Here is a 16,683-nt window from a genome sequence, read left to right as displayed (position 1 = left end):
TTATACTAACATTACACCGTCTTAAAACGATAAAACCACCCTGCTATGCTAACAGACCACCGTCACAGACCAATAAAACGACGCTGCTATACTAACTTTACACCGTCTTAGACCGATAGATCCACACTGCTATACTAACAGACCACTGTAACAGACAATGCAATATAACTGCAATGCTATACTCACATACCGCCGTCCAAGACCGATGTAACCACCCTGCTATAATAACACCCACCGTCCCAGACCAATACAACAGTTCTGCTATACTTAAAGACAAGCGTCACAGACATATAAAACAACCTTGCTATACTAGCAGACCACCGTTTCAGACAAAGCATCACAGAACGACAAAATACCCTGCTATACTAACAGACACCGCCATAGATCGATGGATCCACACTGCTATACTAAAAAACAACCGTTCCCGACCGATAGAAACACACTGCTATACTACCATACCATCGCCAAAGACTAATAGAACTATCCTACTATACAGACAGATCACCGCCACAGACCGATAGAACCATATTGCTATGCAAACAGACCACCATCACACACACACAGAACAACACTGCTATACTAACAGACAACCGTATCAGACCAATACAACCGCCCTTCTATACTGACCTACACTCGTCTCAGACCATGCTATGCAAACAGACCGATAAAAGCCACCCTGCGATACAAACAGGCAACCGTAACAGACCGATACAAACCACCCTTCGATACTAACAGGCAACTGTCCCAGACCTATAGAACCACACTGCTATACCACCATACCACCATCACAGGCCGATAGAACCACCCGCTATACAAATAGACCACTGTCACAGACACAAAGAACCACCCTGCTTTACTAACAGACAACCGCCAAAGACCGATAGATCTATCCTGCTATACAAACAAACCACCGTCACGATAAAGACCAGCCTGTAATACTAACAGACAACCGTCACAGACCGATAGAACTACCTTGCTATACTAAAAGACAATCTTTACATACCGATAAAATCACCCTGTTATACAAACAGACCACCGTCACAGACCGATAAAAACCGCCTTGCATTACGAACAGATAACCGTCAGGACTAAAACCACCCTGATATACCGACAGACTACCGTCATTAACCAATAGAAATACACTACCAAACCAACAGAACACGGTCTCAGACCGATAGGACCACATTGTTATACTATCAGACCACGGCCACAGACCTATATAACCACCCTGTAAAAAAAGACCACCGTCACAGACCGATAAAAACCCCTGCAATACAAACATACAACCGTCACAGAAACATGGGACCACCCTGCAATACTAACAGAAAACCGTCACAGAAACATAGAACTTCCCTGCAATACTACCAGACCAATGTTACAGACCAATAGAACCGCGCTGCTGTTCTCACAACCATCCTCACAGACCGATAAAACAACATTAACTATACTAGGAGACCATCGTCCCAGACAGATAAAACCACCCTGATATGCAAAAAGACCATCGTTTTAAGCTGAGAGGATCATCCGGATATACACGATAACAAAATCAACCATTTCAGTCATATACAACTAGCCATCAATTTAGTTAAAGAAAGGTTATATCCGTGTTGTAATTCAATAATAAATGATATTTCATTCCGAGCTCCACGAAATCTTATGTTGCAAAGAGTAAATTCCCAAGAAAACAACATTCTGTACGTACAAAAACATATTTGTAGAGAAGCAGTTATACGACAGTCGCTCTACAGCATTCAAATGTTTAGAACAAATTGTGAAACAACTAAACTTTGCTAAAATTATCAGTAGGACTTGATGAGTATGAAACTATAAAACAGACCTTAAGGGCGAAGTCAAATGCATATTTTCGGTTAATTTACAATTATTGCTCTATTATAAAGGACCCATACAAATCTCCGGTGCTATTTTTGGGTGGATCCATTAAAAGTTTGCTTGTTTGGGTGTCTCCTTTCAGTCTTAATGGAATTGGTCACAGTGACATTCAAGGGTCATTACTGATGGCTAGTGTTTTGCGTCAATTTTCGCGAGTTAGCTTCCGTTGAAATACCGCAGTAAACAAGTCTGTTGCACGTTGGGCGTGTGCTTGACACAGTTAAAAACTGTCTGACAATATTTAAACGAACAAGGCTTTATTGATTTCGCGGAGTTAAGATGTAGCAAACATCGTTATAACAATCGCAGTCATACGTTGGTACATACCGAACAGTAGATACATAAAAGATTGTGTCTTGAACATGTAATTTATGTACGTCTCAGTTGCATAACTTATGCCTAGAATGTGTCGTTATTTCTTGTGTGAATCCTCCCATAAAATGTGAAGTTGACATTCTAGCGTTATATTACCAGGAAGATGTACTCAAAACGTACACGTATTTTTTAAATATCCCTCAGGAAACGCTATCATATCGAGTGAATTAATTTAGGATTCACTGAAAATATAGTTGATAATTTCACAGGATGTAAAAATGTGGCTTGACGATTTACCATGTGTAAAACACGATGCGATACAATAATGCCGACGAACTTAGTTGGTAAAGCCTTGGAATACAACTCCGAGGATACTCCAAGATGTGGAGATGTCAATTACCGTCATGACTATATGCACTTTGGACTGTTAAACAAGCTAAGTCTGGACAGTGTGAGTTGGTAAAATAACCGCCATGATTGGAGGAAATACTTCTAAACATATACAATAATTGAAATAAAACATACAACATGAAACCAATAAGGATTGCATGAAGATAGCCTCTTCCGACGTTTCGTGGAGATTGCTATAAGATTTGACAAATCGAGACACCAACGTATCCTATAAGCATCTCGAAGATTGCAAAACTTCACCAACTCTTTTACGAATAAAATGTACAGTGGCAAACATCCTCATGCAGTACGAACACACAAACAGAACACTATGCTATGAAACAAAACACGGTATTGTCTATATAGAATATTAACTAATGTAAAAGGGGCATAACTTATGCAGTAATAGTGTCGTTGTTTTGTTGGTTTATCCTCCCTTAGAATTGTGTATTATACCATAACAACATAGGAGACCTTATCACAAGGACGTTTAATATATCATTACACACATGTAATTGACATTTCGCTCAAAAGAATAACGCAATCGTTTATTTTCACAACAGAACAATATCCTATAAGAATCTCGAGTACCACTCTGCCATACAAACAGATCACCGTCAGAGACCGATAGGACCACACTGCTATACTGAAAGCCGACCGCTATAGACCGATAGGACCACACTGCTATACTGAAAGCCGACCGCTCCAGATCGATAGAACTACACTTCTGTACTGACAACCGACCGCTCTTGACCGATAGGACTACACTGCTATTCTGACAACCGACCGCTCCAGACTGATAGAACTACACAGCTATAGTGACAACCCACCGCTCCAGACCGATAGGACCACACTTCTATAGTGACAACCGACCGCTCCAGACCGATAGGACCACACTGCTATACTGACAGACGACCGCTCAAGACCGATAGTACCACATTGCTATACTGACAACCGACCGCTCCAGACCGATAGTACCACATTGCTATAGTGACAAACAACCGCTCCTAACCGTTAGGACCACACTGCTATACTGACAACCGACCGCACAAGAACGATAGGACCACAATGCTTTACTGACAACCGACCGCTCCAGACCGATAGTACCACATTGCTATACTGACAACCGACCGCTCAAGATCGATATGACCACACTGCTATAATGACAGAAGACCGCTCCAGACCGACAGGACCATACTGCTATAGTGACAACCGACCGCTCCAGACCGATTGGACCATACTGCTATACTGACAGACAACCGCTCCAGACCGATAGGATCATACTGCTATACTGACAGACGACCGCTCCAGACCGACATGACCATACCGCTATACTGACAGACGACTGATCTAGACCGACAGGACCATACTGCTATAGTGACAACCGACCGCTCCAGACCCACATGACCACACTGCTATAGTGACAACCGACGGCTCCAGACCGATAGGACCATACTGTTTTACTGACAGACGACCGCTCCAGACCGATAGGACCATACTGCTATAGTGACAACCGACCGCTCCAGACCGACATGACCACACTGCTATAGAGACAACCGACTGCTCCTGACCGATAGGACCATACTGTTATACTGACTGACGACCGCTCAAGACAAATAGGACCATACTGTTATACTGACTGACGACCGCTCCAGACCAAAAGGACCATACTGTTATACTGACAACCGACCGCTACAGACCGATAGGACCATACTGTTATACTGACAGACGACCGCCCCAGACCGATTGGACCATACTGCTTTACTGACAGACGACCGATCTAGACCGACAGGACCATACTGCTATAGTGACAACCGACCGCTCCAGACCGACAAGACCACACTGCTATACTGACAACCGACCGGTCAAGACCGATAGTACCACATTGCTATACTGACAACCGACCGTTCCAGACCGATACGACCACACTGTTATAGTGACAGACGACCGCTCCAGACCGATAAGACCATACTGTTATACTGACAGAGGACCGCCCCAGACCGATTGGACCATACTGCTTTACTGAGAGACGACCGATCTAGACCGACAGGACCATACTGCTATAGTGACAACCGACCGCTCCAGACCGACAAGACCACACTGCTATACTGACAACCGACCGGTCAAGACCGATAGTACCACATTGCTATACTGACAACCGACCGCTCCAGACCGATATGACCACACTGCTATAGTGACAGACGACCGCTCCAGACCGACATGACCATACTGCTATACTGACAGACGACCGATCTAGACCGACAGGACCATACTTCTAAAGTGACAACCGACCGCTCCAGACCGATAGGACCCTGCTATACTGACAGACGACCGCTCCAGACCGATAGGACCACCCTGCTATACTGACAACCGACCGCTCCAGACCGATTGGACCATACTGCTATACTGACATACAACCGCTCCAGACCGATAGGATCATACTGCTATACTGACAGACGACCGCTCCAGACCGACAGGACCATACTGCTATACTGAAAACCAACCGCTCCAGACCGATAGGACTACACTGCTATACTAACAACCGACCGCTCCAGACCGATAGGATCACACTGCTATACTGACAGACGACCGCTCCAGACCGATAGGGCCACACTGCTATTCTGACAACCGACCGCCCATGACCGATAGTACTACACAGCTACACTGACAAGCGACCGCGCCAGACCGATAGTACTACAGAGCTATACTGACAGACGACCGCTCCAGACCGATATGATCACACTGCTGTATTGACAACCGACCGCTCCAGACCGATAGGACCACACTGCAATACTGACAGACGACCGCTCCAGACCGATAGGACCACACTTCTGTATTGACAACCGACCGCTCCAGACCGATAGGTACACACTGCTATACTGACAGACCACCGCTCCAGACCGATAGGACCATACTGCTATATTGACAACCGACCGCTTTAGACCGAAAGGACCACGCTGCTTTACTGACATCCAAGCGCTCCAGACCGATAGGACTTCACTGCTATACTGACAACCGACCGCTCCAGACCGATAGGACTACACTGCTATACTGACAACCATCCACTCCAGAGCGATAGGACCATACTGCTACACTGACAACAGACCACTCCAGCTCGATAGGACCATACTGCTTTACTGACAACCGACCGGTCAAGACCGCTAGGACCACATTGAACGTGTTATGCAGTGGTTACCACTTGGGCGTATGCAGCTGAAGTTGTAAAGCAGCCATTTAAATTTTCAGAAAGCTCCAAACAAAAATTAACTTAGAAAATCATAAAGTGTCCAACTTACGCCAATAAATAGTAAGATATCAAGAAAAAATCAAATGCAGAGGAACGAAAATGTCAGTTAACTTTTTACCCAGCACGGTGTTCGCAAAAAAGTTATATGTAAACCCATATATGAAACTTGACTGTGACCGTATGTGTCATATATTGTCTTGCATGCGCCTATATCTATCCTATGTATGTTTTCTTGCTTGGATGGCTGTAATTTATTTTTTTCCATCGCATTGGTGAAATCCGAGATATTAAATTGGCAAACTTGACAGTTCAGTTCAATTGGTGCAGTTTTAGCGTTAAAATACGGTAAATGCTCATACAGGTATGACTTGCAACAAGTTTCTTCCGTTAGGTTATTTCAAATAAACACGATTTCTTTGTATCTCAAACAAAGATTGTCACGTCAGTTAGCAATTAACTGATTAAATAAATAGGATTGTCGTATCTAATAAATTGAGGTAATTAAGCTATAAAGGTTAAAAAACCTTAACTGACCAGAGTTTTAGACAGAAACTGACGATAACATCAAAATCAACAAGGTCTAAGAAAATTAATCGCCGATATTAATCTGATCAGTGTATCAGAACCAGTACTAATTGCCAAGTTCACAAAACTTTACTATGTGCGGTTGTTGAAATAAACTATTGATGTAACATGTTAATCGGTAACCGGTTAACCTACTGAAACGAGAAGTTAACCGGTTACAATTTTGTAAAGGCAAACCTAATATAGTTTTAAAATATGCTTTGTTCATGGTATAAATAGTTCGAGTTATATTTTTGCGAGCGACATACTGCCAACTAACGCTAGCGCCTATTAAGAAGTAGGACAGATCGCCACTCCGACGACGGGAAACAAAAATATGTCGATAAACTCAGTAATAAAGCAATAAACAAGTATTGCTTTGGTTACTTAAAGGGGGTTGTTTCGATAATTATCACTATAGTTTTGTTTTGCGCGCGAAAATTTTACTTGCGAACTGTGTGGAGTGACGAGGTTCCTTTTTCCTAGTACCTTTTTCCTTTTTCGAATAAGAAATAAGGAACTGTTCCTTATATCTTATTCAAGCTTTACATATTTGATAGAGGGTTTTAAAAAATGCATACAATTCCTAAGTAAATCAAAATAAAATAACTCGAATGCATTAACTTTATATATTACGTTACATATTCATGTTTCTTCTCCGCGCTTGCATAATATTTCTTGTTAAACCGAACCGGTATTTTGTAATTCGAATACTAAGTTCACATCAACAAAACCTAAAGCATATATATATAGAATATAATGTGAGTTTCGGATAAAGATCAAGTTTATCATGCGAGGCTTAGAACCATGTTAGCGCGATGTTCGAGCCGAGCATGATAAACTTGATCTTTATCCAAAACTCACATAATATTCTATTTATCCTATTATTTCCTCTCTTTTGACATTAATAATTATAAAATATCGCATTTTTGACGGTTTTATCTTATCGTAGTTGACAAAAAAGTATTCTCCATTTTTCGGAAAAAACCCAAATCTGATAAAAAAAATTGCGATAGTATAAAGCTAAAGTGTAAACAATCGTTGTTATACTATCTATTTTCATCTGGTAATATGATAAAATCCAGTTCCTTATTCAGTTGAAATAAGGAACACGGAGCCGGTTCCTTATTACTTATTCAATTTTATTTTATTTCTATAAATATAAATCAAAATGAACCAACGAGACCAATAAATCAACGAAAATTACTGTAAAAATATAATTTGCAGTACATTTCTATATTGATTTTTTTATTCCTTATTCCTTATTCAAATCGAATAAGGAACTGGCATTTTCTTACTTCACAAAACCAAAATCGTATGAATAAAGAGACGCATATATCTAGGAAAATCACTTCAAATGTAGGTTGTGAATATATATCTTTTTTGCAATACATTTCTTCTTAGTTTCTTTTTTATAATGATAACCAAGTGCCTTTTTCGCGCCTGAACAAGGAAAACGTAACATGTTGCACTATCTAATAGTAGGACTGATATCCACGAGAACAGCACCATATTGTCAGGTACCATTTGACCGTGGGATCTACAAAACGACAATGGCTTTGATGGTAAACAGTCATTCGCCGTTCTTAGCGTAACAGTTCTGTATTCGCACCGAAAGCCAAAATGTCGGACTGCGTTGTCACCAATGCGACGTCACTTATGTCACAATAAAGGCCAGACTGAACCGGAAGCAGCGGCCAAGGTGCCTCTATTGGACAGGAACGTTTCATCGAAATGCCTCTTTATTTCGTTTTTTTTTCAATTAAAAACCAAAACTTACAAAGCTGTAATTGGGTGATTACTATTTATTTCAATAGATGTTCTATATCCGAAAGTGACTGGTTCCTTTTTCCTGATTCGGCCTCGAAAAAGGAAGTGGAGTATAAATACAAACACATTTGTTTAAATGTACTAGATTGCTTTTTTACATCACATAAATGTTACATATTGTTATATGCTTCAGGTTTTGTTTATGTGAAGTAAGAATTCGAAGTAGAAAAGTTTGGTCCGGTTTAAAAAAGAAATCCTACGCAAGCGCGAAGAAGAAACCTGAATATGCAACGTAATACATATAGTAAATGTAGTCGAGTTATTTAATTTTAATTAACTTAAAAAATGTTTGCATTATTTTATTATTACGCATGAATAATGAATACGGAACTGTTCCTTATTCCTTATTCGAATAAGCAATAAGGAACTAGGAAAAAAAACTAACTTACTCTCCGTTGTGGAGTGGGGGCTATTAGCGTAGACGTAGTTGACGTTCATTTAACTCACGATAACTCTCGCATTTGGTCGGTCGGCTTATTTTGATTTTTTGTCAACATGTGTATTTATTTTAAGCTCAGTCCGTGCACAACATGACAATATGAGCAACCGATATCAACGACTGATTGCTCGCAAAAATTAAGAGTTTAGATATAACAATTGTATCAGGAAAATAATTCGTTCCAAAGATCTTGACCAGTTCATGTCGTATTTGCTCTTCCAGAATTTAATAATATTATTGGTAATCTTTTATATATATATACATAAAAGAGTAACATACATCTTTATATTCAATGCATTCCGAACTTTAGAAAATTAAAACGGAATGACAAATAATCGCAATAGTTTGTAAATTGTTCGACGCGAATGTAAGCGGCGCCACGAAAAAGAAAATATTGGTAAGTGAAAATAAACATTGTTCATGTGTGTAGTTCTTTTAACCTCTTGTCAATATTCTTTTACACAGGACAAATAAATATAAAATCAAACATACATTTACAAATCTAATACCATACATACCGATTCCAGTTACAATAAAATGTTAACCGGTTTAAGTTTTATGTAACCTGTTGCATCCTGAAAATAAATCAAAAAGGGGAAAACATTGACAGTGAAAAAAGCACGCATATACAAAATGACAAAAACTGTTTAATTGTATCGTGGCATTAAACTAAAGTAAATGACCAAACATAAGTCCAAGCGATGTAGTAGAAAACTATAGCTTAACGGACCAAACATGTGTCCGAGCTATATGACAGAAAATTATAGTAACTAACAAAACATTGTCCGAGCGATATAGCATAACTAACATGACATTTGCCAAGTTGTGTTATATAAATCTTTAACATGAAAACAATGGATAATTGATCAAAAATTTGTCTGTGTGATATCGGAGAAGAGCGCAACTACTTGTGTGCAACATGGCTTAACAAGAAAACAACATCAGATCATCAAAACTTTGTAAAACCTTTTTGACAGAAAACTAGCTTTACTGACAAAACCTTTGTCACATCATAAAATGGGAACAAAGACTGTAAGAACATTTTCATGTGCATACATTTTAGTACACTACACTCTTAAATTAATATCTGGTATAGTATTGTTATAAGCTGGTTTACAAGATAATTCGCTTTGTGATATAAGCAATGTTTTCTTGATATACAAGTTTATTTATATAACTTACCGATAGTTTTGTTATTTTGGAACTTAAACTTTTGTCAAAAAGACAATACAAAAACGATAGTATCATTACTCTAGAACATGCGATTTTTCCCATGTAAAGGGGTACAACCTATGCATTGAATGTTTGTCATTATTTATTTCGTTTTTCTCTCTCTTGAAAATGTGTACATTGACCCGTTATTTAACACCAGGAAGTAAAACGATTGCGGCTTTAATGTGTTTGTTTCTGATTACATAACCGCTTAAATATTTAATTATTATTTAAATTTATTTTAATCAGACAATTGTTAACATGAATGTTATAAAAACTGAATAAGTTTTTTAATCAGAAATATAATAAACCAGTATTTAAAATAGTTTTTTTACTATAAAAACTAGTATTGAACATAAAACAACATTTATAGTTGTTTCAACAAAATAACAGAAATATCTCTATAAAGTCAAATCATATGTAGTGTACCGATAGATCGATAACCAGAAAAAAACATTGTTTAACCCCATTAACGCACATATATTCGAAAGTTCTCGATATAAATGACACTCGCTAGATAACCTTTTATAATAACTGACAATCGTTTTAGACAGATAGAACCACGCTGCCATACTAACAGACCATCATCACCGACCGATAGAACAACCCTGCTGTACAAACAGACCCCAGTCACAGGCAGATATAACCACACCGCCATACTAACCACCGTCCTACAAAGATAGAGCCGCCATTCAATACTAACAGACCATAGTCCCAGACCGATATACCACCATGCTATACTGACAGACCACCACTCCAGACCGATAGAACCGCCCTGCTATTCTATCAGACCATCGTCTGGGACCGATAGAACCAATCTGCAATATTAACCTAGACCTTCCTATACCGATAGAACCAAACTGCTTTACTAGAAGACCACAGTCCAAGACCTATAGAACCACCGTGCTATACTGACAAACCATCGCCCTAGACCGATGGAACAACAATGATATAGTAACAGACAATCCCCATAGACCGATAGGATCACACAGCTATACTAACAGACTAACCGTCCCAAACCGATAGACCCCCCCCCACACTTCTTAGACTACCCTGATATACTTACAGACCACACCACAGATCAATAGAACCACCTTGGAATAACAACACACCACCGACACAGACCGAAAGAAACAGATTGGAATTCTAAATAACCAATGCCACAGACCGATAGAATCACCCTGCTATACTAACAGACACCGCCCCAGACCTACACAACCGCCCTGCTATACAAACAGACCACTGTCACAGACCTAAAGAACCACCCTGCTTTACTAACATAACACCGTCTTAGAATGATAAAACCACCCTGCTATACTACAGACCACCGTCACAGACCAATATAACCATCTGCTATATACTAACATAACACCGTCTTAGACCGATACGACCGACCTGCTATACTTACAGACCACCATCACATACCAATAGAACCACACTGCTATACCAACAGACCACCGTCACAGATAATTGTAACCACCCTGCTTTACTAACATACCGTCGTCCAAGACGGATGTAACCGACCTGCTATTAAACACCGGCCGTCCTAGACCGATGCAGCAGTTCTGATATACTTACAGCCAAGCGTCACAGACATATAAATTACCCTGCTATACTAACAGACCACCGTTTTAGACAGATGTAACCACCCTGCTATACTTACAGACAAGAATCACAGACCGAACAAAACACTCTTTATACTTAAAGACACCGTAACAGACCGATAGATCCACACTGCTATACTAACATACCACCGTCATAGACCGATTGAACTACCCTGCTTCACAGACAGATCACCGTCACAGACCGTAAAAACCATATTATATACTAAAACACCACCTTCACACAAACAAAGAACAATCCTGCTATACTAACAAACAACCGTATCAAACCAATAAAACCACCCTTCTATACTGACATACAATCGTCTCAGACCATGCTATGCAAACAGACCACCGTCACAGACCGATAAAAACCACCCTGCGATACAAACAGACAATTGTCCCAGACCTATAGAACCACCTTTCGATACAAACAGACAACTGTCCCAGACCTATAGAACCACACTGCTATACTACCATACCACCACCACAGACCGATAGAACCACCCTGCTATGCAAATAGACGACCGTCACAGACACATAGAACCACCCTGCTAAACTAACAGGCAGCCGTCACAGACCGATAGAACCACCCTGCTATGCAAAAAGACGACCGTCACAGACACATAGAATCACCCTGCTATACAAACAACCCGCCGTCACATAAAGATAAAGACCACCATGTTATACTAACAGACAATCTTCACAGACCGATACAATCACCATGCTGAACAAACAGACCACCGACACAGACTGATAAAAACCACCCTTCAATACAAACAAACAACCGTCAGGACTAGTAGAACTGATATACCGAAAGACTACCGTCAGAAACCAATAGAACTACACTACCAAACCAACAGACAACCGTCTCAAACCGATTGGACCACACTGCTATACTATCAGACCACGGTCACAGACGTATATAACCACCCTGCAATACAAACATACAAGCGTCACAGACACATAGAACCACCTTACAATACTAACAGACAACCGTCACGTACACATAGAACTACCATGCTAACAGACAAATGTCACAGACCAATAGAACCACACTATTATACTAACAGACTACCATCTTAGACCAATAGGACCACACTGCAGTACTTACACACCATCCTCACAGACCGATAAAACAACATTACCTATACTAAGAGACCACCGTCCCAGGCAGATACAACCACCATGATATGCAAAAAGACCATCGTTTCAAGATGAGAGGATCATCCGGATATACCCGGTACAAAAAATCCACCTTTTCAGTTATATACACGTATATATCAATAAAGTTAAAGAAAGCTATTATACGTATTGCAACTCTATAACAAATTATGTTACATACCGAGATCCGCGAAATATTATGTTGCAAAAAGTAAACTCCCAAGACAACAACATTTTACAAGTACGTACACAAACACATTTGTGGAGAAGTAGTTATACAACAGTTGCTATACAGCTTAAACATGTTTAGAACAAATTCTGCAAAACAAAACTGTGTTAATATTTTCAATAGAACTTGCTGAGTATGGACCTATACCACAGGCCTTGGGGGCGAAGTCACATGTATCTTTTCGGTTAATTTACAATTAATGTTCTATGGGTGATCGATAAATAAAGGGCCCATACAAATCTCCGTTGCTAGTTGTGAGTGGAGCCTAAATGTGTATTTCTTGTTTGGTTGTCTCCTATAAGTATTACTGGAATTGGTCTCAATGACATTCAAGGGGCACAACTGATGGCTAGTGTTTCACGTCAAATTTGGCGAGTTAGTTCCGTTGAAATGTGATAAAGGTACAAAGTCGCGTAACATGAGCTTATCTGAACAGGAAGTTAATTTCTTAGTTACCATCTAAACATGTATAATGTGTTTCAAGACATTGTTGTCGCAGTTTTATCATAACCGCCGTTCAAAAATGCGTAATTTTAAGAACGACAACGCACAAAATAAATTGTATAGAGCAAAACGAATATGAGCGATCGACGAAACCGAAAATCGCTCTTTGTATATCGACCCAGTTAGAGTCGTTTCGTGCTAAGTGTTATTTCAGAGTTTGGAATTTGTATAAACGTTTATCTATTAATTGCACGACTAAAATCTTAATCCGCAGGCTTAGAGACATGCACGCATTTGTAAACACTGCATTATACTTCATGGTTGTTTTGTTTCAATGCAGTATGCCATATAGACTTTGTTTTCATGCATGCTGTATGTAAGTAGACCAAAGTGTACAAATTTGATGTACATAGGTGACCAAACTCGATCATCGCGCTGGTGTATAATGCCATCAAAACTGACACAAAACTGCTTTATAGCCCTTTTGTATAACCCCATCCAAACTGACCTAGTCTTTGTTATTGATTGGATGTAGAACATCATCGAAACTGACCAAAACAATGGCATAGTGGTGCTGTAAAACTAGTTCATAACTGACCAAAACTATGTAATACCGCTGTTTTATAACCCCTTCGTTACTGACCAAAACAATGTTTTTTTGCGCTGTTGTAAAACCCCTTTGAAACTGACCAAAATAATTGCAAAGCGCTGTTGAAAAACTCCTTCTTAACTTACCCAAACTATTTGAATGCGCTGTTAATGTTTACACTCTTACTTACATGGCTTATGTACTTTAACTGTTGTTATAGAGCATTGAATCAAAATCACCTTAAATGAAAAATAATGTGTCACAAAGCTGTTGTATTAATTCTTCCTAATTTACCAGAAATATATGATAGAGATTTTGAAGAAAAATGACCCATATTTACAAATAATATGTCAAAGTACTGCAAGAGAAAACTTTCGGTGCTAAGCGTTATTCCACAGTTATTTTATTATATTTATTTTTTGTTGTTGTTTTGTTATAAATTGTGTTCATATTATGCTGTAGGGGAAACTGGGATCCACCGGAATACCAATGCGCCCCTTAATTGTCATCACTAACCAAACTTTCTAAATAACCATTTGATACACCAAAATGAAACAATAAAGAAGCAATTAATTGGACATTTTTATTCAACAATGACAAGGCTGTAAATGCCTAGACACTCGCTCTCTCGGCGGTATACAGCTTTAATACTGCATTATTAATGCAGTATTTTGAAGGCATAATTCTGTACCGCCAGTTTACAATTGTTGTGTGTATTATTTCCCTTCTACTGATAGCAAAATTGACAAATGACATCGTGAAAATTAAAAAATCCTCCAATAAACTTTCAAAAATAAGACATCTTAATAGACAGTATTATAAGAAAGCTTCATGACATTTATACTGCGATGTCTTTTGAACAAATTGATCATGATCATTTTATTTTAGCGGCACAACTTTTCAAGAAAATTTAATTATAAAGGGGGTACTATATTGAGATTTGCAGGACGTTTGCAATGAAATAACAAACACAATCAAACCGTTTATGTAAATTTTCATTTATTTGCAGAATAGGGGTAAGAATGGCACCAGTGTCCGTCCGATCGTACGTCTCTCTGTCCGTCCGTTCGTCTTTTTTATTTATACCATATTTGGTGGGCTAAACATTGCGGATTTCGATTGTTTTAAAGGGCTCAGTGTATACTCATCAAATATTGGTGGTCAAAGGGTCATTATTTTTCGTAAAACTCGAGTTTTAGGGGTTTAATCGCCTTAAAATCGCACCCCCATTTTACATAGCATATTATATTGCTATGCACTTGACTGAAAGTAGGTCACGTGTAAATGCGTTTTTTGGCTTCCCGGCGCTGCAGAGCCTAACATACGTCATATTTTCGGTAGGCGGAGCTAGATTGGAGATCCGCCAGAACTAGGAAGTAGGAAGTTATAAAGGTTTCGTGTACATGAGGAATGCCGCAACAAATCGTGCAGAAATGCATGGAAAACATTTAAAGCGACTACGTTTAAAAGTTTGCAATTTTTATCTTCTCGCGGGCAAAAAAAATCGATTGATTGATACATCAGCCATGTTTTCGTCATTTCATTAATTGTTTAATCAGATATTCAATCCATTAAGTAAAGCCACCCAATCACTCGATCGGTCAATGGGTCATTCAGTCGTTTAATCACACAATAAGTCACTTATTCAATCACTGAGTCACTCAATCGGTCACTCAGGCAGTCATCAGGTCAAAAAGTCAGTAAATCGACCAGTCACTCAGTCAGCAAGTAAGTCACTCAGTCAGCAAGTAAGTCGTCCAGTAAGTCGGTACATCACTGAGCAAGTCGTCGAATCGCAGTCAAGCATTAAGACACACAGTCACATATTGTGTCATTTGGTTAGTCAAATAATCTTTTAATCAATCATTCAGTGACTTGGACTATCACGTAATTGTCACTCAGTCATCAAAGCGTAACTCAGTCATTCAATAGGTACCTCAATAATTATTTCATTTTTTTGCACTTCAATAATCATTTACATCGAATAATTATTTATCATCATAGTATTTTATTATTCTATCAATCTCAAAGTATTTATCTTTATATTAACTTTCTCTCATAATGCCTGAGTAAGTTGCTTACTCATTTTGCCAGTTATTTACTCTCTGTGACAGTAAGTACATCAATCACTATGTCAGTCATTCGCTCACTGTGTTAGTCATACAATCAAGTTGTCAGTCACCCAATATGTTAGTCATTCACTGACTCTGTCGCGTCATTCACTCACTCCGTCACTCATATACTCACTTTGTCAGTTATTTACTCACTCTGACAGTCATTCTCTCTTCGAGTCATTCGCTCACTTTGATAATTATTCAGTCACTCAGTTAGTTACTCACTCACTCTTTTAGCCATTCACTCACTATGTAAATCAAGCAATCAGCTATTCACTGCATTTGAAAGTTATTCTCACAATCTGTGAGTTATTCAATCACATGTTCAGGCTTTCACTGACTGTAAGTCATTCACTCGCTACGTCAGTCATACACTAACTCATTTGGCCATTAAGGAATGTTTCAGTTATTCCCTGACTGTCAAATATTTCTCCCTATGTTGGTCATTCAGTCACGCTGTCAGTTATTCGCGCACTGCTAGTCATCACTCAGTTTTTAAGTAATTAACTAAGTCTGTCAATCACTCACTCAATCTCTTAATCATACACTAACAGTGTCATTCATTGATAAACTCTATTTGTAAATCACTCACTTTGTCAGTTAGTCACTCTCTCATTGTCAGTCATTCACTTTATAAGTCATATATTAACTTAAT

Source organism: Dreissena polymorpha, chromosome 15, assembly GCF_020536995.1.
Source record: "Dreissena polymorpha isolate Duluth1 chromosome 15, UMN_Dpol_1.0, whole genome shotgun sequence".
Taxonomy (NCBI): Eukaryota; Metazoa; Mollusca; class Bivalvia; order Myida; family Dreissenidae; genus Dreissena; species Dreissena polymorpha.
Note: the sequence above shows the minus strand (reverse complement) of the source record.